This window comes from Callithrix jacchus, chromosome 13 (genome assembly GCF_049354715.1).
Source record: "Callithrix jacchus isolate 240 chromosome 13, calJac240_pri, whole genome shotgun sequence".
Classification (NCBI taxonomy): domain Eukaryota; kingdom Metazoa; phylum Chordata; class Mammalia; order Primates; family Cebidae; genus Callithrix; species Callithrix jacchus.
In genome coordinates, this window is record NC_133514.1 from 3,167,402 (window position 1) to 3,192,917 (window position 25,516).

The following is a 25,516-nucleotide window of genomic DNA, read 5'->3' on the forward strand; positions in this document are numbered from 1 at the left end:
TATGTTTAGACAGATACTTTGATCGCACCATTCCTCTGCCCTATTGTATATGTAAAAATGCAGATGCACTAAGCCAGACTAAATTGTGTATTCAGTGGAAGGGTGATCAAGGATTCAAAAGAATGCAACCTTTTGTCTCTTATCTACTTCTGATCTGGAAGCATCCACACTTCCTGCTTTTAGTTGTTCCGCCTTACTGGATCAAACAACTGTACATCTTACACATATTGATTGGTGTCTCATATCTGTAAAATGTAAAAAAGCTCTACCCTGACCACCTTGGGCACAGGTTGTCAGGACCTCCTGAGGCTGTGTCATGTGCACCATCATTAACTTTGGCAACATAAGTCTTCCAAATTGCGACCTGTCTCAGATATTTTGGGATCACAATCCACAATCATCTCGGTGTGAAAGTTAACTACAGCATTCAGTAGAGACGTACTATACAGGTTTGTAGCCTGGAAGCATTAGGCTACACCATATAACTTACATGTGGAGTGGGCTACACCATATAGGCTTTATAAGGCCATTCTGAGGTGTTTGCAGAAAAATGAAATCAATAACGACAAATTTCTCAGAAAATTTCCACCTCATTAGGAGATGCTTGAGTGTATTTTAAATGGTTGAAGCCAAGGAGGAAAAAAAAAAGAAACTCAACACCTGTTGTTGTTTAATAACAAGGCTTAACAGAGTTAACATATTTCATCTAATCTAAGACGCCAATGATTAAGACATCATTTTATGCACCACCACAAATAGGTTGCCAATGAAACCAACTTTCTGAATAACAACAAAAATGTGAATTTACTTCTAGTGATGCCAGGAAAGTAAAGTGAAAGTGAATTATGGTGTTGACATGTTAAAGCAAAAAAAGGAGAAGGCCATTAGACTGAGGTCTTCCCTAAGCAAATGGAGACCAAACTTGGAGGCATTTAGACTTAAAAAAAATTAAACCAACCACAGTCAATGACAAAATGCGCAGCCGCCAGTTGGCTGTATAACTAGGGACACTGAGGGAACCATCCGCTCAACAGGTGGTCCCCCAGATGGAGCCAATGAGAAACCTCACTTAGCTGCCACCGCTAAGAGCTCGAAGCCCCAAGCCCTGTTTTCTGTTCTGGTGCTTCAGCCGTGATTCATGGATCGTTTCTTTCCTCAAACAAACACCGTTTAAGTTTACTCTTCCTGAATTTCTTCTAACCCCTAAACCCTAACCCCTGACCCTCACCCTAAACCCTAATCCCGACTATAGGTTAGTTTCCGTGTTTGCACTGATAGGTCAGTGTTGGTTATTAACACGCTGTATTGGCGGCGTAGGTAGCGCAGACTTTATAGTAACATCTGGTACTGAGGCCTTGCAGTCGCATCCCACGAGTACTGTGGGTGTCGCCGTCACAGTTCGGATGTCACATCTGCCTTAGGAACGCTCTATCTGTGTTCTGAGGCTGTGGTGTGGACCTCATACTGCAGCCCCCTGGCCTAGGCTGGGAAGAAGCTGGGAGCGCAGAATTCAGAGGGGCTTTTGGTGTCCAGTTTTCCACACCGAGACCTTCTTACTTAAGTCTCTGACCCTCAGCAGCCAGGGCTGCAAAGAGGAAGGATTTTACTCACAGTGGACGCGGGGTCCCCGAGGTCTGTGCTAAGAACACTGCTCTGCCATTACATTGCCCTCGGGTCTGTGCTGGGAAGAACGCAGCTCCGCCCTCGCGATGGCCCCGCCACCCTGCCCCGGAGTCTGTGCTGAGGAAAATGCAGGTCCGCCCTTGCAGCGGCCCCCAAGGTCTGGATTGAGGAGACGCAACTCTGCAGACCGCCGCGACGCCACGCACGCCGGCGTGCTTGGGCGCCCCCTGCTGGCTGCCAGGCACTGCAGGTCCCTCTTGCTGACGGTGCTGTGCCCACGCTCCTGCTGGCAGGTAGGGCCACTACAGGGCCCTCTTACAGTGTGGTGACCGGCATCTCCTGCTGGCTACCAGGGCACTGCAGGGCCCTCTTGCTCAGTGTCACTTCCTCTAAGGACCCTCCCTGGAAATCTGTCCAGTAGAAGGGCCCCCACATTGCTCTTTACACCTCTGTCCCTCGAGGTGCTGCTGTCCTAACTGTTGGTCTTCACTGATGTTCCAAAGTCATGGCCTCTCCAAGGGTGGGTCCTCAGGAGGACAAAGCTCTGATTCTAACCCTAACCTTAACCTTGTCCTTAGACTTTGACCTGACCCTAAACCCTAATCTCTTCCTTGGTCCCTCATTCTGACCCTTACTTCGACCCTGACTTTGATCTTGATTGTTAACTTTATGATCTATCTCTAATCTTACCATCTAGAACTAAATAACTGTACCCAAAAGCACTTTTGAATTATATAACTTCTTTTCCTTGAATTTTCTAAGGACATCCTAAAGGAGATGTCATTATGTATTTTGCAGTCCTTCTGAGTGCTATGGTTTCAGATAAGAAGCTCTAATACTTTGCAAGCCATGAAAAGTTCGCAGAATAATAGTACTGAGTTGTTAGAAATGCATGCTGGCATTTACGATAGTCATTGGTGTGTTCTTCAAGTATTTTCAGTTCATTTTTTATGAATGCACTCTGACTGTTCCAGGCCACCTAATTAAATTTTTGCATGGCCACATGACTTCTTCTTTTTTTTTTTTTTTTTTTGCCAGTGAAGATGAGAAAAAAATAACGTGACTTTTTCAGGTGAAATCTCCAGGAAACAGAGTTCTATGGATCATGCTTTTTCTCTTTTCTATAGCAATGGAGATCTTACTGATGGAACCTCCCTCAGCCTGGATTCCTGTGTTAGGATGATATAGCACAGGCCTACCTCTCAACTGCCCCATGATGAGATGTAAATAAATGAGAAAGAAGATTTTTGAGTCACTGAAATTTGGAGGTTGTCTGTCACAGTGGTTTAACATAGCCCTCGATGACTGATGCAGGCCTGAATAATGAATCAGAACTGGATCTGGACACATGTGCGGAGCGCTCCAGGCTGAGTAAAATTCAAGCCTTGTCTCAAAGATAACAGTGAGCACGACATGTTATTGGGGTGGGTGTGGGATAAATAAGGTATAGCAGGTGAGAATGAGAAACTCAACTTTAAAAGACAGTGCTAATTTGGGCTGTGGAGAGATTCAAATGCCCTGCTTAGCATTTGAGAATATAATGGTTGAGCAAACTAACTAAGAACCCTAAATGAAGGCTTGGGATAAATATTTGATGGTATCTAATATATCAAATTTTTCATCCTAGAATGGGCAGTTTTTGACCCCATTCTAGGGAAACATCCAAAAGAAGAAAGACTTGCAATTCTCCAACAACCCACACTGAGAGACTTTCCTGCACTTCTGACGTGTGGCTAACACTCCTCACCTTTCATTCTGTCATCAGTGTTTTGGGGAAACACTTTTAACTATGACTTACAGGTTATTAAGTGCCCTTATAATTCTCTCCAGAAGTGGAAAAGACTAATGATGATGGTGTCTGAGCTCACAGTGGCAAGTGGGCCTTTGTGCTCAGCAGCCATGTGGCTCATCTGCTGGGTGCTTACTACATACGCTGTTCTACAACACTGCTTAACACGAGGGGAGAATCTCCTGATTCAGGGTTTAATTACTCACCTACTTCTTTTTCTGCCCTCTTGGGCTCCTAAAATGAAAAGAACCCTGGGGTAATAAAATAAGTCAAAGGGTTGCCAACAACATCACGGCAAAATAACGATTCCTGAAAAATCCCTGGCCTTCCATGACAGCCTTGACTGGGTTAAGTCTCAATGTGCTGATAGTGGACATGGGAGCGTGAAGGTGGTGAAAACGTTCTTATTAAAGGACTTCCACCCAGATTGCAAGAAAAGAGAGAGGAATGGAGATGGAAGCATGAGTCTCTACAATAAAAGCAGATGTTTTGAGATCAGTTATATTTATTCTGACAAAAATTAGAAACAGAAACCAAAGTTTAGCCAGAGGCACATGTGGCACAGACAGATCTAAACATTTCTCCCTTATATTAATACAGATACCAAAATTACAAATAAATATATTCCAAATAAAACAAGTATCTACAAAATTTAATGAATAAACCCTGGGGTCTATAGTAGTATTTAAAGGCGATCTCATAAACAGGTTTGGTTTTTGAAGGTTAGAACTGATGGTGTAAAGAATTCATTTTGTTCTAGAGAGAGAAAGAAAGGAATTTCTTGGGTTCCTTCAGGAATGCATCTGACTTTGCTTCATCTTTGTATGTTTGAACTATGCATGTGGCAGAAGAAAACATGAGGATTTAACAGAGTTAAGGTGTGAAAAATCACTGGTTTCTCGAAGATGCCTGGGATTCTTCTGCTGGAAAAATAAGTTTGTTGAGAAAAAAATCAGTTGGAGGAGGTTGTTATTGAAGTGAAGCAGAATTGTTTTTACTGCTAGTACCCCACAACTTACCCACTCTGTAGTGTGGAAACAAATTATTCATGCACAAGGTCCTCTTACTGTTCCTGGAATCCAGTGCAAATAGAACAGATTAGCTTTTCTCCCTCAGAACACAACCACTAAAAACGTCCTACCTCAGGTGAGATAGTGCATAGTTATTTTCAAAAGACACTGAAAAATGATGGATATAAATGTTTGCTACAAAATTAATACATGCTAGAAACAGAAGCATCTGGGTCGCAGCTTTATTACAGCTACCTGTGTTCCCCTGTCACTGAGATTTTTTTAAAAGGCCAATAAAATCATTCATAGCGTGGGACAGGGGAAGTTGAAGGATGAAAAAGCCAGGCACAAAAGGATTACAGAATTTCAGTCCCTAAGGAGGCAGCTTCATGCATTGCATGTTGCTGTGTGCAAGGTGAAGGCTTTCCTCCCTTCCTGACATTCTGATGCTCTATCTCTGCCTCTCAAGACATTCTGATGCTCTATCTCTGTCCCATCTCTCATGACAAATTTCTTCTTCATTCTTCATGATGCAGCTCCTTTACTCCTTCCTTAAGGATGTCTATCTGGCTCTATTTTGGGTGACATGTTCCTTCTGCATCTCCCAGAGCCATCCTGTGTATGTTAGCTACTGCATTTCTTTGCATCTCTGTTTTGTATATCACCCAATCTGCAGAAGCTTGCATGAGTCATTGCATGCAGGTGCGGCTGCACATGACAACTTCGGATTCCATCAGCATTGTCCCCACTAACCACGAGGCTTAGATATTTGTCCAGTATGCCCAGGGTTGTGGGGTGGTATCAGTAACCAGCTGGTGAGCATCCTCTCTTACATCAGACACCAAATCTGTAGATCTATGCCATTCATAAGTATTTGGAGTTTAAAATTAGCATAAAGATTTTCCTTAAAATAAGGAAAAATGGCTTGAGTAGGCTTTTGGAATATATGATGTTTCCACTGGTTTATTTCTGTGTTCAGTATCCACACATGAATCTAAACATGAGCCTGCTCTTAGTAGCTGTGTGACCCTGGGGAAGTCACTCAATCTCTCTCAGCTAAATTTTGTCGTAATGAGAAGAGAGTTGTGATTTGTATTTAGGGAATAATAACAAACAAAATGCACTTGGCTTGCTGGAACCTGGTATGTAGTAGATCCTCATGAAATACTAGTTCTGTTGATAAAACTAGAATGAAAGGAGCTTTCAAAGTCAGTAACAACCTCCTGCAGTGAAGGACGTAGATGAGAAGCTGCTGCTGCAGCCTGAGCTCCTGGAGGCCCGTTTTGTCCGTGAATTAGCAGGAATGCACTACCTTTCTATGAGGAGACACTGCCCACAGAAACCAAGGCCATTCTTCGAAGACAAACACGTTTTAATAGCCTTTACATTATGGAATATTGTAATTGATTATTAATAGTGTAAAATTATTTGCATTGCTATGTTGTGGATTCTGTAGACCTTTACACCGAGCTGTTCTGAAGGTGGTCTGGGAGTGGCATCCAGTGGTGACTGACACGCTCTGATCTGGGGCAGAACAGCACATGCCCCTGCGGTTCGCTGAATTTAAGTGCATCGCCACCTTTTTTCAGGAGTGTTTTCCTGTCTTCTAGACTTTTGCCCACTTAAGCAATGGTTTTGCAGTATTTATCAAAATATTACTTTGGAAGACACTGGTTTACATAGTTCATTTTCAAGTTTTCTTAAACTACCAGGTCCACAGCTAATGCCAGTGGCTCCAAAGATGAGAAGGTAAAAAGATATTTCTTTTACTTTCTCGGAAAACAAAAATAACGACCACATTTTAAACTTCACTGTCTCGTGCTATTCACTGGAAAATTAAAAGTGAACACTCTTCCCTTCCAGCCCAATCACAGCTAATAAATAACCAAGATCTCCTGCAGGTGTCTTTGTCTTGGATGTGTGAGCCTGGAGTTGCTGGCTGGCACTGGACAGCAGGAAGAAGAGCTGGTCCCATTTCTCGGTGCTCTCCCCATTCTGTGGAAGAGCACAGACACATGGAAAAGCCTGGGTCCTGGCCTGGCACTGGCTGAGAAGCTATTTGATGTGAGGCTCATAGTGGACTTCTGAGTTGAAAAGAGAGTATGGGTCATCCAGCCCCACTTACTCCTTTCACAAAGAATGAAAATGGGGCTCTCTGCCAGACATGAGAGTACACATTAAAAGGCTGTGCAAGCTCACCACACTTGTATCCACTCAGCACACACTGATTGAGTGCCGAATGTCTCCAGCATGAGAGGGGCTCTAGTTCCCAGTGTCCCACCCTCCACAGATGACAGCAGCACCTCAAGGGACAGAGGTGCAAAGAGCAATGTGGGGGCCCTTCTACTGGAGAGGTGTCTAGGGAGGGTCCTTAGAGGAAGTGACACCTGAGCTCTTCTCTGAAGAGTGAAGCTGAATTACTTGACGCTTAGAATGAAGAGGTGTCCAGAAAAGTGGAGCCTGTGAGCGAAAAGCCTGAGCATAACTTGTCCAGAGAAGGGTAACAAGTTCCATGTTGTTTTTATGACAAATCTGAACAGAAGTCACCAAATGAAAGAGCAGGATCCTGGAGCCAGGGCCTTGGATTTCACCCACCGGCGATGGGAATGTTCACTGGGAATTTTGCGGGCAAAACACGAAAGTGTTTCCTCTTAGCTCCAATTCGTTCTGTCTCTTTCTGTCCCTCTCTCTCCCTTATCTTTAATTTTTCTATTATCATAAGAAAACACGGATGTCTCAGATGTGGGGATTAGCCGACTGCCTCTTTCTGGATGACTTCAGGGGAGCACTTTGGCCTCTGTGAGCTTATTTACAATAATTCACGAATCTCACAAAAATAAAAATTTAAAAAGTCATGGTAGCAGGGGTTAGAAAATCTCCTAGAATTTCTTCTGATACTTTGAATTTTGATTTATATGTTTAATCTTCATCTTCTGAAAAGCCACCAGTTGCACACTGAGGATGATAAAGGGCCTCTGCTTCTGTGGTTGTGGTTTCAAGTGTCAGTAGTTTTGCAGCAATAGCATGTGGGTTTTAGGCTGATGATGCTGAACAGTGGACAGTTCTCTCACCTGCCTGGCCCCACTGCCCGCCCGTCCATACACTGGGTCACAGCTGAGCTCTCCAGACACCTCGCAGGATCTCAGCTTCTGAACTGTCAGGTGTCACCTAGGTGAAGGCTTGGTCTCATAGCCTTTGTGGCTTTCTCCAAGAAGGTTGGGTTTTTGACGTAACCCCGTATTTGTGTGACATGCGTGTGAATGTGCTCCCTGTGGCAGCACTGAAGAAGGACTGGGTCATTGCAGATGCCGAAAGGCAAATGCAGTGCGCATTTTTCCATCTCTAGTCTTGCATTATTCTTACCCATCAGCCCGTTTGAAAAAGGGGAAAAAAAAAGCCTCCTGTTAGAATTAAACCACCTCTGGAGATAATGGGTACTTTTTAAATCTTTCATTATTTTCAGTCACATTTGGTCCCAGTGCCGCCAGGATCCACTAGGGGGAAGAGACGTCGCGTGTTTGTGCGGCGCTCGCTGAGCGGGAAGGAAAACAGGCGGCCCCGCCTCCAGCGGCGGCCCAAGGCCAGGAAACCTCGGCTCCGCGTCCGCGCCGTCTACGCTGTGCTCGCACACAGGAGGCATCTGCCAGTTTCTCAGTTAAAGAGACAGAAACAAAACGTGTCTTCACTACTTTTTGAATTTACCGTGTTATCTAGTTTTTTAACTTAATCGAATGAATAAACTCCTTATGTATCTTGACACAAATATTTCAAACAAAAATAGTGTTTCGCCAAAAGCTAATTTTTTCGATACGCGAATTTCACTTTTTTCTATCTTTTAGCGATTTTAACGTAATGAAATTGACTTTTCATGCCTCTAAAAGACTTTTTAAAGTATTTCTCCATTTTGAAAAAAAAATGGCAAAATATCTTCTACTGTACATAGAAGTTAATTGGCTGAGGGTAAAAGAAGATTTAAGAACGACCTTTAACCCCTGACACTCTGCCAAAGGCTGCAGTAAGTTACGTGCCCTGTCGTGGGTTCCCACCCGTGATGGGAGCCGCAGTCTGCAGGCCACGCACTCCCGCTCCTAGAAAAAAGGCCCGTGAGAAAGAGCTCCGTCAGGCTCAGAAAACGTGGGAAACGCTCAGCCCCACGAAGCACCGGCATCCAAATCCTCGCAGCGCGCAGCTCTGGCATCAGGTTCCTGTGAGTACAGACCCGAGATGGATTTCCGGACGGAGGCCGCTGCTGGAGGGACGACGTGACCGCGGACGCTCGTGCTGCTCCCACCCGCCATCCCGCTGGGAGCTGCAGCGATTCACCCCAGCTGGGTGCGCTCTGCGTGTCCCCTGTCAAGGGGCTCCTCAGCTTCCCTTGGTTTTTCCTTTTTAACTCTGTTTTCCTCTCCAGTGGGGGCTGCATCTCACCTTAGAAGAAAACATTTTCCAACTGGGGGCTGTCTGGGTAGCGGGTCCAGGGAAGGTCTCCGCTCTCTGGAGTGAGGGCCAGCCAAGTAACTCCAGCCAGGTCTCCCTGAGTGGGGCTGGATCTGCCCCGTTCTCCTCCCATCCTCGTGCTGACCGTGGAAATCCATCTATGCCCTATGCAGAGTCCTGCGTCTCAGACTGTGAAATGGCAAAAGCAGAATTTAAAACAGATGATTACACTCACTCTAGGAGGCAAAGAAACTTCTGAGGTAGACACTTGGTAACCAAGCGATTGTGTGTAACTTCTCAGAACACCAGGGTGTTTTTAATTGTCTTACTGATTATTTTCTGTTTAACAGGCTGGCTGAGAGCCAGAGAGAAAGCTGCTGGGAATTGAGGGGCATCAGGCAACCTCAGTTCCAACATTTCCATATAAACGATGACGCAAGATGAGCTGGTGGCAGGAGTCCCTGGAAATTCTCACAATCTCAGCTTCTAACTTCTATAAAGTATTATGTCATTTATGATCTCTTTAACAAATCATTTTTTTTCTAACTACAAAACTATATATTCTCCTTGGAGGGTCTTTGGTAAATATGAATTAAAGAAAGAAAAATTATTCATAATTTGGTACTCAAATTTTGATAATTATATTCCTGCATTTTTAACTAAACATGGAAATTTTAGATTATACTGTACATAAAATGTAGTATATATTTTTTCATCCAGTACTACATTATAAATATTTTACATGGAACAAACTATATATACAAATCAGCTATTTCCACACCTGGATGCTGATTTAACCCTCCTTATACTGTTAGCCATTTGACTGATTTCTACTTTATCCTATGAATGACACTTCAACCAGTTATTATTCTTATATATAGCTCATTCACTCACTCATCATTTTGAGCATTTATTTATAATTTAATTGCATATTACCTGAATGATTTCTGGTTATGTGTTTATATGCTTATTCCAAATATAGTGCTAAGATTAGCGTTAGAGACAGGAAAATACTCACGGGTTTTGAAACTAGGAGCCAAACCCAAGTCCGCCGTCCAGCTCTGCACACACTCTCCCAGCCTTAGTTTTCTACACAGAAAGAGAAGGCTATGCTGTGTGATTGCGCATCGCTGTGAAGTCAAAGGAGACACCGATTGCACACGCAGCGGTGAACAGACAGCGGGAGGCTGGGCCCTACCAGCTCTAAGGACAATCACCATCAGACGCCCTACAATCCTACTCTCGGGGTGCTCATGTGCCATATGTCATGTGTCACTTGGTGAACACATACGTGTTGATTATAAATTACTCCCATGCTGTTTTCTTTGTTTTTACTTGTTCAGAAATCTGTTAAAAAAAAAAAAAAAAGGAAAAAAAGATATAATTATGAAATTTAAAGTTAATTAAAGGGGGGATGTTTTCATTATTTCTGAAATTTAACCCCCCAAATCCAGATTTTAAAGCGAGGAAATGTCTTATGGCCCAACACTTGACATCAATACTTTTTGGATGTTAGGGGGCAGAGGAGGGTAGTGAAAGTGATGGAATCAGAGCTCTGATGGCTGCACACTGTCACCCTGCAAATCCAATTCTGGTCCAGCCTTCCTTCCTCACTGGGGCTGCTCTATCCTTCTCGGCACATTTGAACTGCTCCCCTGTGGGCCATTCCCATTGGCTTTACTTCCTAGTCTGAATTCCATGGGACCTGCAGTTAAGAGGAGAGGGGAGCCACTTCGGGACTGGAGAAAGTTCACCTCATGGATATGCCTGCCTCCTTCCTCTGCAGTGAGCAGTCTCTGGGGTCCCTGGATGTTCGGTTTCTTTCCAGCCATGTGTTACTGACTGTTCAGGTGGCAAATGGCCCATGACCTTTATGGTATTTAAGGGAAAAAAATTAAAAGTTTTTTTTAAAAACTTTTATTTTAGGTTTGGGGGTACATGGGAGGGTTTGCTATATAGGTAAACACGTGTCACATGGGTTTGTTGTACATATTATTTCATCATCCAGATATTGATTCCAATACCCAATAGTTATCTTTTCTGCTCCTCTCCCTCCTCCCACCCTCCCATCTCAAGTAGACCCCAGTGTCTGCTATTCCCTTCTTTCTGTTCACAGGTTCTTATCATTTAGCTCCCACTTATACGTGAGAACATGTGGTATTTGGTTTTCTGTTCCTGCACTAGTTTGCTAAATATAATACCCTTCAGCTTCATCCACATTAATGCAAAAGACATAATCTCGTTCTTTTTTATGGATGCATAACATTCTATAGCATGTATGTACCACATTTTCATTGTGATTAATGGGCATCTGGGTTGTTTCTATGTCTCTGCTATTGTGAATAGTGCTGCAGTAAATATTTACATGCACGTATCTTCATGGTAGAATGATTTACATTCATCTGGGTATACACCCAATAATGAAATTGCTAGGTCAAACGGTAGTTCTGCTTTTAGGTCTTTGAGGAATCACTATACTGCTTTCCACCATGGTTGAACTAACTTACACTCCCACCAATAGTGTATAATTGTTCACTTTTCTCCATAACATTGCCAGCATCGTTTTTTGTTTTTTTTTTTTTACTTTTTAGTAATAGCCATTCTGATTGGTGTGAGATAGTATCTCACTGTGGTTTTGATGAGCATTTCTCTAGTGATCAATGAGATAGAGCTTTTTTCATATGCTTGTTTGCGATATGTTTGTCTTCTTTTGAGAAGTGTCTCTTCATGACCTGGAGCCATTTTTTGATGGGGTTATTTTTCTCTTGTAAATTTAAGTTCCTTATAGATGCTGGATATTAGACCTTTGTCAGATGCAAAGTTTGTACATATTTTCTCCCATTCTGTAAGCCGCCTGTTTACTCTGTTGATAGTTTCTTTTGCTGTGCAGAAGCTCGTTAATTAGATACCACTTGTCAATTTTTGATTGCATTATAATTGCTTTTGTTGTCTTTGTCACAAAATCTTTGCCTGCCCATAGCCAGGATGGTATTGCCTGGGCTGTCTTCCAGGGTTATTATATTTTGGGATTTTACACTTAAGTCTTTAATCAATCCTGAGTTGATTTTTGTGTATGTAAGAAAGGGGTCCAGCCTCAATCTTCAGCACATGGCTAGCCAGTTATCTCAGCACCATTTATTCAATAGGGAGTCTTTTCCCCATTGCTTGTTATTGTCAGAAGAGCTGTGTTTTTAAGTCTTTGCCCAACATACCTTTAACTATTGACTACATCTCTTCCCCAATCAACAGGCTCCAGGAAATGGGACAGGATTCTGGGAAATAAATAGCTGACCCTGAGACAACACAGGTGAACACAGGCAAGCTGCTGCATAATAAGTAACCAAAATGGGAGTCTTTCATTAAATATTAAACAATGACAGGCTGAGGATGTGAGCATGTTACCATCGCAGGTTGGAAGAGCTAACTATGGCTAAATAGTAGAGCCTCAGATTTTAGCTCTGGAAGACCCATGGGTTTTAATCCATGCTGGGAGAAGCTCAAGGTTACTCTGGAGAAACACATAGTTTGGGGCAGCTGGAGACTGAGGGGTGGGCTCTCATTCCCTGGCTTCTTCAATAATTCTGATCTAATTTATAAATCAATTACAGGAAAAGGATTCAAACAACTCAACCATATTCCCTATTATTTGGTCAAAGCCATCCGCCCTCAGGTTTCTTGCCGCTGCAGCTGTGGCTTCCACTCTCCGCCTGCTCTCCTGCTTAGGCTGGGGTGGCCAAAGTCCTCTTGCTGGGGAGAGAGGTTAGGGAGGGAACCGTTTTTTGACTTTTTTAGGGTGTGGTTCAGTTGTAAACAGTGTAAGTTTTAGAATTTGTGTTACTGTGATGGTGATGACCTACTCAAAATATTTCCCATTTACCTTGCAATAACAAGAGGATATATTTTACAAAATTGAAGGTTTTGGATCCTACTTATTTACTTTATTAAGAATAGTGAAATCTGAACAGAGAAGGGTTCTAACTTTGCATCAGAGTCAAAAGTGAAAATGAAAGGAACTGACCCATGAAGGAACCGGTGTGAGCTGTTTGCTTCATTCCTGCCGGTCCTGGTTGATGTTCAGCTCTGGCCCTGAATCCCACTTTCAAATGTAGTGGCTCCCTCACCTAGGAAGGCCCTCCCCACACTGGCTCCCTCTGCTCACCCAACTGTACTTGCTTTTCTTAATCCCCTGCGAACACCGTTTTCTAGATTGGGTGTGTTTTCTGTAATAAACAGGTATTGTTGCACACTTACTGAGGACTTTTTGGATGCCATGCTAAGCATTTCAGAGTCATGAGCTCATTGTACACTTTATAACACTCCTGTGAATTTATATTCCCATATGAATTGGCCTGAGGAAGTGGCGTGCTGGAGTGATTAAGTAATTAAATGACAGCGCAGTTAATTACTGAGGGGATTTGGGTTTGGACCTGGATCTGACTCAAACACTTAAGTCTATAACCACAAGTGTTGCCATATCATTTACATCAGGATTTAGAATCCCTGCTGGCAGGCTGGGAAGATGCATTGTAACCAGATGAGAGGTAATCACCACATTTACTGAGTTGTGAGAACCACCATACTGCCTTTCATAGAGTGCCAGGCCCTCCTGTGTTTGCCTCGGTGTCTCCAGCTTGAATTGCCTCACCCCTGGCTCTCAGCAGTGCTGCACCTCTCTCCTGCATGGATCACCTGTTCCTGGAGTTCATTTCTCCCATTCCTCAGGTTGCCACTTCACTGTAGCTTCCTGAGAAAAGGTAAAGCTTTGATGCTGTGTCCCAAAGTGCCTGTGCTCTATTCTCACACTGGGTTGATGGTTTAGTTGGGTTTAATATATATACATATATATATATACAATACATATACATATATATAAAATCTCAGAATGTGAAGGCTAAATTTCATTTTCCTACCATTTTGGTTCTTGATTCTTTGTAGGTGATTTTTTAAATTATTATCATTATAAGTTCGGGGGTATAAGTGCAGAATGTGCAGGTTTGTTACATAGGTATATCCGTTCCATGGTGGTTTGCTGCACCCATCAACCTGTGATCTACATTAGGTATTTCTCCTTATGCTATCCCTCCCCTATCCCCCATCACCAACAGGCCCTGGTGTGTGATGTTCCCCTCCTTGTATCCATGTGTTCTCATTGTCTCACTCCCACTAATGAGAACATGTGGTGTTTGGTTTTCTATTCTTGTGTTAGTTTGCTAAGAATGATGGTTTCCAGCTTTATCCATGTCCTTGCAAAGGACATGAACTGATCCTTTTTTATGGTTGCATATTATTCCATGGTGTATAAGTGCTACATTTTCTTTATCCAGTCTATCATTCATGGCCATTTGGGTTGGCTCCAAGTATTTGTTATTGTGAACAATGCTGCAATATACATACTTGTGCATGTGTCTTTATAGTAGAATGATTTATAATCCTTTGGGTATATACCCAGTAATGAGATTCGTGGGTCAAATGGTATTTCTATTTCTAGATCCTTGAGGACTCATCACAGTGTCTTCCACATGGTTGGACTAATTCACTCAATTTTGTATCCTGAGACTTCGCTAAAGTTGTTTATCAGATTAAGGAGATTTGGGGCTGAACAACGAAGTTTTCTAAATATACAGTCATAAAATCTGCAAACAATTTGACTTCTTCCCTTCCTAATTGAATACCCTTTCTTTCTCTTGCCTGATTGCTCTGGCTAGAACTTTCAATACTATGTTGAATAGGAGTGGGGAGAGAGGGCATCCTTGTCTTGTGCCAGCTTTCAAAGGGAATGCTTCCAGCTTTTGCCATTCAGTATGATATTGGCTGTGGGTTTGTCATAAATAGCTCTTATTATGTTAAGATACGTTCCATCAATACTAGTTTATTGACAGTTTTTAACATGAACGTCTGTTGAATTTTGTCAAAGGCCTTTTCTGCATCTATTGAGATAATCATGTGAATTTTGTCATTGGTTCTGTTTATGTGATGGATTACATTTACTGATGTTGCGCCAGCCTTGCATCCTGGGATGAAGCAGACTTGATCGTGGTGGAAGAGCTTTTTGATGTGCTGCTGGATTCGGTTTGACAGTATTTTATCAAGGACTTTTGCATTGATATTCATCAGGGATATTGGCCTGAATTTTTCTTTTTTTATTGTGTCTCTGCCAGGTTTTGGTATTAGGATGATGCTGGCCTCATAAAATGAGTTAGGAAAAATTCTCTTTATCCGTTGTTGGAATCATTTCAGGAGAAATGGTACCAGCTCCTCTTTGCACCTCTGGTAGAATTCGGTTGCGAATCCATCTGGTCCTGGACTTTTGTTTTGTTGTTTGTAGGGTATTAATTGCTGCCTCAATTTCAGAACTCGTTATTGGTCTATTCAGGGATTTGACTTCTTCCTGGTTCGGTCTTGGGAGGGTGTATGTGTCCAAGAATTTGTCCATTTCTTCTAGATCATCTAGTTTATTTGCATAGAGGTGTTTATAGTATTCTCTGATGGTAGTTTGTATTTCTGTGGGATTGGTGGTGATATCCCCTTACCATTTTTTATTGTATCTATTTGATTCTTCTCTCTTATTAGGCTGGCTAGTGGTCCATCTATTTGTTGATCTTTTCAAAAAACCAGCTCCTGAATTCATTAATTTTTTTCAAAAGCTTTTCATGTCTCTACCTCCATCACTTCTCTCTGATCTTCGTTATTCCTTGTCTTCTGCTACCTTTTGAATTTGTTTGCCCTTCCTTCTCTAGTTCTTTTAATTGTAATGTTAGCATGTTACTTTCAGATCTTTCTTGCTTTCTCTTGTGGGCATTTAGTACTATAATTTCCCTCTACACACTGCTTTAAAATCCCAGAGATTCTGGTACGTTGTGTCTTTGTTCTCATTGGTTTTAAGTAACTTCTTTATTTTTGCCTCATTTTGTTATTTACCCAGTAGTCATTCAGGAGCAGGTTGCTCAGTTTCCATGTAGTTGTGCAGTTTTCAGTGAGGTTCTTAATCCTGAGTTCTAATTTCATTACACTGTGCTCTGACAGACTGTTTGTAATGATTTCCATTATTTTGCATTTGCTGAAGAGTGTTTTACTTCCAATTATATGGTCAGTTTTAGAATGAGTGTGATGTGGTGCTGAGAATAACACATATTCTGTCGATTTGGGTGGAGAGTTCTGTAGATATCTATCAGAACTGCTTGGTCCAGAGCTGAGTTCAAGTCCTGGATATCCTTGTTAATTTTCTATCTCATGGATCTGTCTAATATTGACAGTGGGGTGTAAAGTCGCCCACTACTATTGTGTGGGAGTCTGAGTCTCTTTTTAGATCTCTAAAACTTCTTTTATTAACATGGGTGCTCCTGTATTGGGTGCATATATATTTAGTATAGTTAGCTCTTCTTGTTGCATTGATCCCTTTACCATTATGTAATGCCCTTGTCTCTTTTGATCTTTGTTGGTTTAAAGTCTGTTTTATCATAGATTAGGATTGCAGTCCTTGCTTTTTTTCTGCTTTCCATTTGCTTGGTAAATCTTCTTCCATCCCTTTATTTTGAACCTATGTGTCTTTGCACATGAGATGGGTCTCCCGAATACAGTACACCCATGGGTCTTAATTCTTTATCCAATTTGCTAGTCTATGTCTTTTAATTGGGGAATTTAGCTTGTGTACATTTAAGGTTAATATTATTATTTGTAAATTTGATCCTGTCATTATGATGCTAGCTGGTTATTTTGCCCATTCATTGCAGTTGCTTCATAGTAGCGAATGTCTTTACAATTTGCTATTGTTATTGCAGTGGCTGGTGCTGGTTGTTTCCTTCCATGTTTAGTGCTTTGTCGGGGTCTGGCACGTCTGCCAGGGGGGCTATCGACCCGCGGGAGTCCCCGAGACCACGTAGATGTCTCGTTCAACCTGAGGGAGAGAACGCGTGGAAAAGAAAGAATACAGGAAAGTAGAGTCTGGAGGTCTGCGTGCAGTCAAGCAGCACAGCACTTTATTTTTGTAGGTTACAGCTTTTATACCTTTTTTCTTGTTACATTTACTTTAGCTCAGCAGAAAAAGGGGGCAAACAGAAAAGGGAACAGAAACCACGTAAAAATAGTTATCAGGGGCCTCTGATAGCTCACAAAGCAGACTAAGGGGGCTTGTGATAACAGCTTACAAAGCAGTTTAAGAGTTAATATGTTTTTTAAAGATACACAGTGCAAGCAAACAATGGTGTCCTTAAGGTGGCTTGTTAACTATGTTTTCCATCAGGAGGTAGAACAAAGGCTCAGCTCCTGAGAAAATATGGGCAGGGGTCTTTTGCCCCTCTCAGGCACCTCAATTGCAGCAAGCCTATTGCTTACACAGAGACTAAAGGGGATATGAAGCAGTCAGCACAATGTCCTCATAAACCACAGGCCCTTACTCTGCATTCTGTTCTTGCCTTAGTAGCTTAGCCATTCTTTTCCCTCAACTCGACAGCCCTCGAGAGCAGGGGGGAGAGCAGCACAGGTCCAGCAGCCAAGATGGGCGAGTCACGTTAACTGTCTCGAGCCCTTGGCGTGAATGCTGCCAGTGCTTCCTTCATATATTTCATCAAATGTAAAATTTCAATGTTTATAAAACATTATTGCCAGACACAGTGGCTCACACCCATAATCCCAGCACTTTATGAGGACAAGGAGGGTAGCAGGAGTTCAAGACCAGCCTGAACATCATGGTGAAACCCCCATCTCTACTAAAAATATAAAAATTGGCTGGCATGGTGGCTCGTGCCTGTAATCCCAGCTACTCAGGAGGTAGAGGGAGGACAATCGCTTCAACCGGGGAAATATGGATTGCAGTGAGCCGAGATTGGCTACTGCACTCCAGCCAGTGCGACAGAGTAAGACTCCATATAAAAAAGAAAAAAAAAAAAACAACCCACAGAAGGGAAGAAAATATTTCCGCATTATATAACAGTCTGTTAACCAGAAAGTATACTTTGGATAACTCAACAACAGCAAAATTACAAAACAGAGAAATGGTTGACCACACACTTCACCAATAAGACATGCAAATGGAAAATAAACACATAAAAAGATGATCAATACTATTATTGTTATGGCCGTGTAAACTGAAACCACAATGACATACTCCTTCACATACACTAGAAAGGCTAAGATCCAAGAAATGTAAAACAACAAGAGTTGGCGAGGTTGGAGTGAAATTACAACCCTTAAATACTTTATGTGAAATATAAGATGGTACAGCCTATTTTTAACATAGTTTGGTAAATCCTCAAAAAGTTAAAAATAGGCCAGGCATAATAGCTAATGCCTGTAATCCAAGCACACTGGGAAGTTGAGACAGGTGGATCACTTGAGTCCAGGAGTTCAAGACCAGCCAGGACGACACAGCAAAACCTCATCTCTCCTAGAAATACAAGAATTAGCCAGGTATGGCGGCACACACCTATAGTTCCAGCTACTTGAGAGGCTGAGGCAGCAGGATTGCTTGAACCCAGATTGTGAAGGTCACACCACTACATTCCAGCCTGGGCGACAACACAACACCCTGTCTCAAAAAACAAAGGCCAGGCATGGTGGCTAACACCTGCAATTCCAGCACTTTGGGAGGCCAAGGCAGATAGATCACTTGACATCAGGAGTTCAAGACCAGCTTGGCCAACATGGCAAAATCCCGTCTCTATTAAAAATACGAAATTACCCGGGTGTGGTGGAATGTACCTGTAATCACAGCTACTTGGGAGGCTGAGACAGGAGAATTGCTTGAACCCAGCAGGCAGAGGTCACAGAGAGCCAGTATCAGACCACGGCACTCCAGCATGGCCAACAGAGTAAGATCCCATCTCAAAAAAAGAAAGAAAAACAAAATGCCTGGGAGTGGCAAGGTACAGTGGCTCACACCTGTAATCCCAGCATTTTGGGAGGCCGAGGTGGGTGGATCACCGGAGGTGAGGAGTTCGAGACCAGCCTGACCAACATGGAGAAACCCTGGCTATAGTAAAAATACAAAAAACCCGTGTGTGGTGGTGTGCGCCTGTACTCACAGCTACTCAGAAGGCTGAGACAGGAGAATCACTTCAACCTGGGAGGTAGAGGTTGCAGTGAGCCAAGATTGCGCTACTCCACTACAGCCAGAGTGACAGAGCAAGACTCCATCTTAAGAAAAGAAAAAGAAAGTAAAAAGACCCACAGAAGGGAAGAAAATACTTCTGCATTATATATCTAAAACCGGTCTGTTAACCACAACATATAATTTGTACAACTCAACAACAAAAACAACAAAATTTAAAAATGGAGAAACAGTTGAACATACATTTCACCAAAATGACATGCAAAGGGAAAATAAGCACATAAAAAGATGATCAATACCATTATCATTATGGCCGTGTAAACTGAAACCACAATGACATACTCCTCTTCACACACACTAGAAAGGCTAAGATCCAAGAAATGTAAAACAACAAGAGTTGGCAAGGTTGGAGGGAAGTAACAACCCTTAAATACTTTATGTGAAATATAAGATGATACAGCCTATTTTTAACATAGTTTGGTATCTCCTCAAAAGTTAAACATAGGCCAGGCACGGCAGCTAATGCCTATAATCCCAGCACACTGGGAAGTCGAAAGAGGTGGATCACCTGAGTCCAGGAGTTCAAGACCAGCCAGGACGACATAGTAAAACCACGTCTCTCCTAGAAATTCAAGATTTAGCCGGGTATGGTGGCACACACCTGTGGTCCCAGCTACTTGCGAGGCTGAGGCACGAGGACTGCTTCAGCCCACAATGTGGACATTGCAGTAAGGCAAGACTGCACCACTGCACTCCAGCCCAGGCGACAGCACAACAACCTCTCAAAAAACAAAGGCTGGGCATGGTGGCTAACACCTGCAATCCCAGCACTTTGGGAGGCCGAGGCGGATAGATCACTTGATGTCAGGAGTTCCAGACCAGCTTGGCCAATATGGTGAAATCCCATCTCTACAAAACATACAAAAATTACCCGGGCATGGTGGAATGCACCTGTAATCCCGGCTACTTGGGAGGCTGAGACAGGAGAATTGCTTGAACCCAGCAGGCAGAGGTTACAGTCAGCCAATATCAGGCCACTGCACTCCAGCCTGGCCAATAGAGCAAGATCCCATCTCAAAATAAAGAAGGAAAAACAAATGCCTGGGAGTGGCAGGGTGCAGTAGCTCACACCCGTAATCCCAGCATTTTGGGAGGCCAAAGCGGGTTGATCACCTGAAGTAAGGAGTTCAAGACCAGTCTGACCAACGTGGAGAAACCCCACCTCTACTGAAAACACAAAAATTAGCTGGGCATGGTAGCAGGAGTTTCTAATCTCGGCTACTTGGGAGGTTCATGCAGGAGACTCTTTTGAATCCAGGAGGCGGAGGTTGCAGTGAGCCAAGATCACCCCACTACACTCCAGCCTGGGCAACAGAACAAGACTATGTCTCAAAAAAAGAAAGAAAGAAACTGAAAAGACAACCCACAGAAGGGAAGAAAATATTTCCGCACTATGTATCTAAAAACAAGTCTGTTAACCACAATGTATAATTTGGATAACTCCACAACAAAAACCACAAAATTTCAAAATGGAGAAACAATGGAACACACACTTCGCCCATAAAACATGCAAATGGAAAACAAGCACATAAAAAGATGTTCAATACCACTATCATCATGGCCATCTAAACTGAAATCACAATGATATTACTCCTTCACACATACCAGAAAGGCTATGATTTAAGAAATGCAAAATAACAAGTGTTGGCAAGGTCAGAGAGAAATCACCACCCTTAAATACCGTATGTGGAACATAAAATGGTGCAGCCTACTTTTAACACAGTTTGATATTCCCTCAAAAAGTTGAATAGGCTGGGCATGCCAGCTAACACCCAGCACATTTCACAGGCTGGGACAGGTGGATCATGAGGTCAGGAGTTTGAGACCAACCCTGCCAACATAGTGAAACCCCATCTCTATTAAAAAGACAAAAATTACCTGGGTGTGGTGGCAGGTGCCTGTAGTCCCAGCTACTCAGGAGACTGAGGCATGAAAATCACTTGAACCCGGGAGGTGGAGGCTATGATGAGCAGAGATTGTGCACTGCACTCCAGCCTGAGCCAAACAGGGAGACTCCATCTCCAAAAGAAAGAAAAGAAAAATTGAGGGTCATCTCACAGATGATCTAATGAATAATGGATTATTTCCTTGACTTTAGAAAAATCACATTATTAACTTTTCTACTTTTAGATAACATAACTGCTATGGGACTGCAGGCAGGTGTAGCAGACTGGATGGGAGATGGCAGCAGGCAGGAGCACTCAGGGTCTGGAGGCCGTGGTTCTAAGGCCATTGGGAAACCACTGGCAAAGTTAAACCCACAGCCTGACAGGAGGAAATCTGTGACTGTCAATAAATATGCTGCCATTACCAAGTGAGATCGCCAGTGGTTGTGGGATGGACGGAAGCTCCTCCAGGTGGGCTGCATTGAGGAGAGCACGGCACCAGGCTAGGGTGGTCCTACCAGGAATGCAGGGTCTGCACCTGTACAGGAGGAAAGGCTGGGTAGACCCAGCGTGGAGTCATCTCTGCTCTTTACATCTGTCAAGGCTGTGAAAACTGAGAGTCAGCTGGGCATAGTGGCTGATGCCTGCAATCCCAGCACTCTGGGAGGCCGAGGTGGGTGGATCACCTGAGGTCACGAGTTTGAGACCAGCCTGGCCAACATCTTGAAATCCAGTCTCTACTAAAAATACAAAAAATTAGCTGGGTGTGATGGTGGATGCCTGTAATTTCAGCTACTTGGGAGGCTGAGGCAGGAGACTCTCTTGAACCTGGGAGGCTTAGGCTGCAGTAAGCAGACATCACACCATTGCACTCCAGCCTGCACAAAAACAGTGAAACTCCATCTTAGAAAAAAGGAAACTGAGGCTGGGCGCGGTGGCTCAAGCCTGTAATCCCAGCACTTTGGGAGGCCGGAGGTGGGTGGATCACGAGGTCAAGAGATCGAGACCATCCTGGTCAACAAAGTGAAACCCCGTCTCTACTAATACAAAAAAATTAGCTGGGCATGGTGGCGCATGCCTGTAGTCCCAGCTACTCAGGAGGCTGAGGCAGGAGAATTGCCTGAACCCAGGAGGCGGAGGTTGCGGTGAGCCGAGATCACGCCATTGCACTCCAGTCTGGGTAACGAGAGCGAAACTCCATCTCAAAAAAAGAAAAAAAAAGAAAACTGAAAGTGTCAGGAACAATTCCCAAAAAGGAAAACTGGGCCCACATGGAAAGAGACATTTTTAAGCCAACTGGGACAGGCTGTGAAGTAGGTCTGTGGACTGAACTTTCACATAGAAATCATGTATTTTCGGCTGGGCACAGTGGCTCATGCCTATAATCCCAGCACTTTCGGAGGCCGAGGCAGGAGGATCACAAGGTCAAGAGATCAAGTCCATCCTGGCCAACATGGTGAAACCCCGTTTTTACCAAAAATACTAAAAATTAGGTAGGCGTGGTGGCACATGCCTGTAATCCCACTACTGGGGAGGCTGAGGCTGGAGAATTGCTTGAGCCCAGGAGGTGGAGGCTGCAGTGAGCTGAGATCACATGACTACACTTCAGCCTGGCAACAGAGCAACACTCCATCTCCAAAAAATAAAAGAAAAACAAAGAAACCGTGTATTTCCTGATTTGGGGGTTATGTGGGGGTCACCTGGAGGAGTGTTTCTGCTTTTGGTGAAACACACAGGGGTATTTTGTGTGAAGCTGCAAATCTGGTACAGCAATAACGGCTAGGGAATCGGAGAGAAAAGAGAAGACATACTAACTGCAGCTGCTAGCTTCCCAGAAGTATGATTTACTGGGAAGTCAACTACTTTTTAACACAACCTTGTCAGTAGCACTCAGAAAGGCAGAAACAACAATATCACACTTCATAAGAGGCCAAACCAAGCCCAAACCCAGGCCAGCACAGGCTGTGAAACCAGTGCCCCCAGTGAGAGCCGGAGGGTCCCAACCTCAGTGCTGCAGACGCTCCAAAGGCCATGTTTGCCTCCCAAGTAATATGTGTGTTCTAAGGGACACGAGTGTTCTGGGGGTTATATGCATGTGATGATGTGATGGTTGTGTTAGTCTAACAGTGTTATGGGCATTCTGGGTGATATGTGTACCCTGAGGGACACATGCGTGTTCTGGGGGTTATATGAATGTGACGGGTGTTGGGATAGTCGGTGTCACTTCTGTGTTCCAGGTGATATATGAGCACTCTGAGTCTGATGTTGCCACGGGCTTTCTGGGTAATATGCATATGCTCTAAGGGACACACGCATGTTCTAGGTGTTATATGAGTGTGACGGGTGCTGTGTTAGTATGTGTCACGGGCGGGCGTTCTGGGTGATATGTGCACACTCACAGGCATTCCAGGCATTCTGTGCACTCTGAGAGATACATCCATGTTCCTGGGATCAGACCTGCCTGGCAGCTGCCGCCTTACCATACGGATGTGACGTCTGTATAATGGATGCTTACACTAGCACCACAGATGAAGCATTACTGGTATTATAGGGGGCTATTCTCAGTGTGGCGGGTGTTCTATTTGCTCTCCTGATGCTGCATTTCTGTTTAGAGCCTGCAGCAAGGCCCTGTGGCCGCCTCGTCTTGGGTGCAGGGAAAGCACCTCGGCTGCGCTGGATTCACTGGGGTTTTTGGTTTCTAATTTTCCACACAAAGGATCTCTGTCCCTCAGCAGTCAGGGAGGCAAAAAGAAAACATTTTTCTCACCATGGATGCGGGCTCTAGGTGTCCCAAAGTGAGGGGTGTCCCCAGGTCTGTGCTGAGGAGAACCCTACTCCTGCCCTCACAGGGGCCTACACTGAGGAAATGGGTGGGAAGCTGTGGCCTTGGGATGAGAAAAACTGGGCTCATGTGCCCTCTGCTGGCGGCCCTCGCTCTCAAGACGCTGGCAGTGGACACGCGCCCTCTGGTGGCCGTCCCACTGCACCACGGAAAGTCAGGATGAAGTGTTCATCGCCATCGTTCTGGAAATGCAAACTGACACAGAGCCTGCTAGCCCATGTGTTCCTGAAAATGAAGAAGGGACAATTAATTGGAAACCATAGGAAATGTAATGAACATGGATGCACATTTTACAACTTATGCAAAAATTCACTCAACATAGTCTTCAGACAACTTTAAACTTACTCTAACCTACCTCACTAACCCTTTCGCCCTAACCCTTCACCGCAGTCCTGTCCTCTCAACCTAACCCTGTTACTCACCTCATCTCTCCACTAATCTCCACTATAAACACCAAATGGAACCTCCTGTCTTGCAGCCCTTATATTATCATCTTCAACTGGTAAACTCGTAACCTTTAAAGCCCTATCTCCTGATTCTGTAATACCCTGACACACTAACTCTGGAAATACCGCAGTCTATTCACAATCCCATCCTGACCTATCCTACTCAGTGCCACGCCACTTCAAGGACTGATCTATAACCTCAGAAATGTAGACTTAAGAATCTTCAACATAATAGAAAATGTAAACCAACAGCATTTTGAAAGCATCAGACACCATGAACATGATTTTTTAACCAAGTAAATCAATGGCGGCCCACCTAATCTTGTATTTTCAGTAGAGATAGCTTTTTGCCATGTTGGCCAGACTGGTCTCGAACTCCTGACCTCAGGTAATCTACCTGCCTCAGCCTCCCAAAATGCTGGAATTACAGGCGTGAGCCACTGCACCTGGCCAAAGAATCCATTTTATATGTATATACTAGCAATAAATAATCTGAAAACAAAATCATAAAAATTCCACTTTAAATAACACCAACAGCAATAACAAGCTTAAGGAAAATGCTTAAGGATAAAAGCAGGACAATATTCAACCCCAGGTAATACAGAGAACACCCCAAAGATATTCCTCAAGAAGAGCAACCCCAAGGCACATAATCGTTAGATTCACCAGGGTTGAAACGAAAGAGAAAATACTAAGGGCAGCCAGAGAGAAGGGTCAGTTTACCCACAATGGGAAGCCTGTTAGACTTACAGCAGATCTCTCAGCGGAAACTCTACAAGCCAGAAGAGAGTGGGGACCGATATTCAACATTCTTAAAGAACAGAACTTTCAGCCCAGAATTTCATATCCTGCCAAACTAAGCTTCACAATTGAAGGAAAAATAAAATCTTTTATGAACAAGCAAGTACTCAGAGATGTTATTACCACCAGGCCGGCTTTACAAGAGCTTCTGAAAGAAGCATTATACAAAGAAAGGAAAAATCAGTATTACCCTTTCTAAAAATATACCAAAAAGTAAAGAGCATCAACATAAAGAAGAATTTACATCAACGAATGGATAAAATGGCCAGTTAACATCAAATGGCAGTAACCCTAAATTTAAGTTGACTAAATCCCCCAATCAAAAGATACAGCCAAAACCTAACGGTATGCTACATCCAGACCTATTTCACATCCAAAGATACACAAAGACTTAAAACAAAGGGATGGAGATTTACCAACCAAATGGAGAGCAAAAATAAATAAATAAATAAAAAGCAGGAGTTGCAATTCTCGCATCTGATAAAATAGATTTCAAAGCAACAAAGATATAGTGGTAAAAGGATCAATGCAACAATAAGAGCTAACGATCCTAACACCCAGATACATAAGATTCATA

The 25,516-nt window shown here is 43.4% G+C and overlaps 1 long non-coding RNA gene across 29 annotated transcripts in view; it reads right to left on the minus strand.

Annotated features, from left to right (window-relative positions):
- Positions 1 to 3,899: 3,899 nt before the first annotated feature.
- The window catches only part of LOC103791220 (uncharacterized), a 33,853-nt gene continuing 12,236 nt past the window's right edge, over positions 3,900 to 25,516 (minus strand). For 2 of the 29 annotated variants that reach the window (XR_013525386.1, XR_013525409.1), the window contains exons 5-9: positions 21,276 to 23,917; positions 20,843 to 20,983; positions 10,614 to 10,728; positions 9,878 to 10,206; positions 3,900 to 9,048 (exon numbers count right to left, since the gene is read on the minus strand). This is a non-coding gene — a long non-coding RNA (uncharacterized LOC103791220). Of the gene's footprint in view, positions 9,049 to 9,877; positions 10,729 to 20,842; positions 20,984 to 21,275; positions 23,918 to 25,516 lie in introns of all 29 variants that reach the window. The other 27 variants (XR_013525413.1, XR_013525411.1, XR_013525401.1 and 24 more) reach the window with 27 other exon arrangements.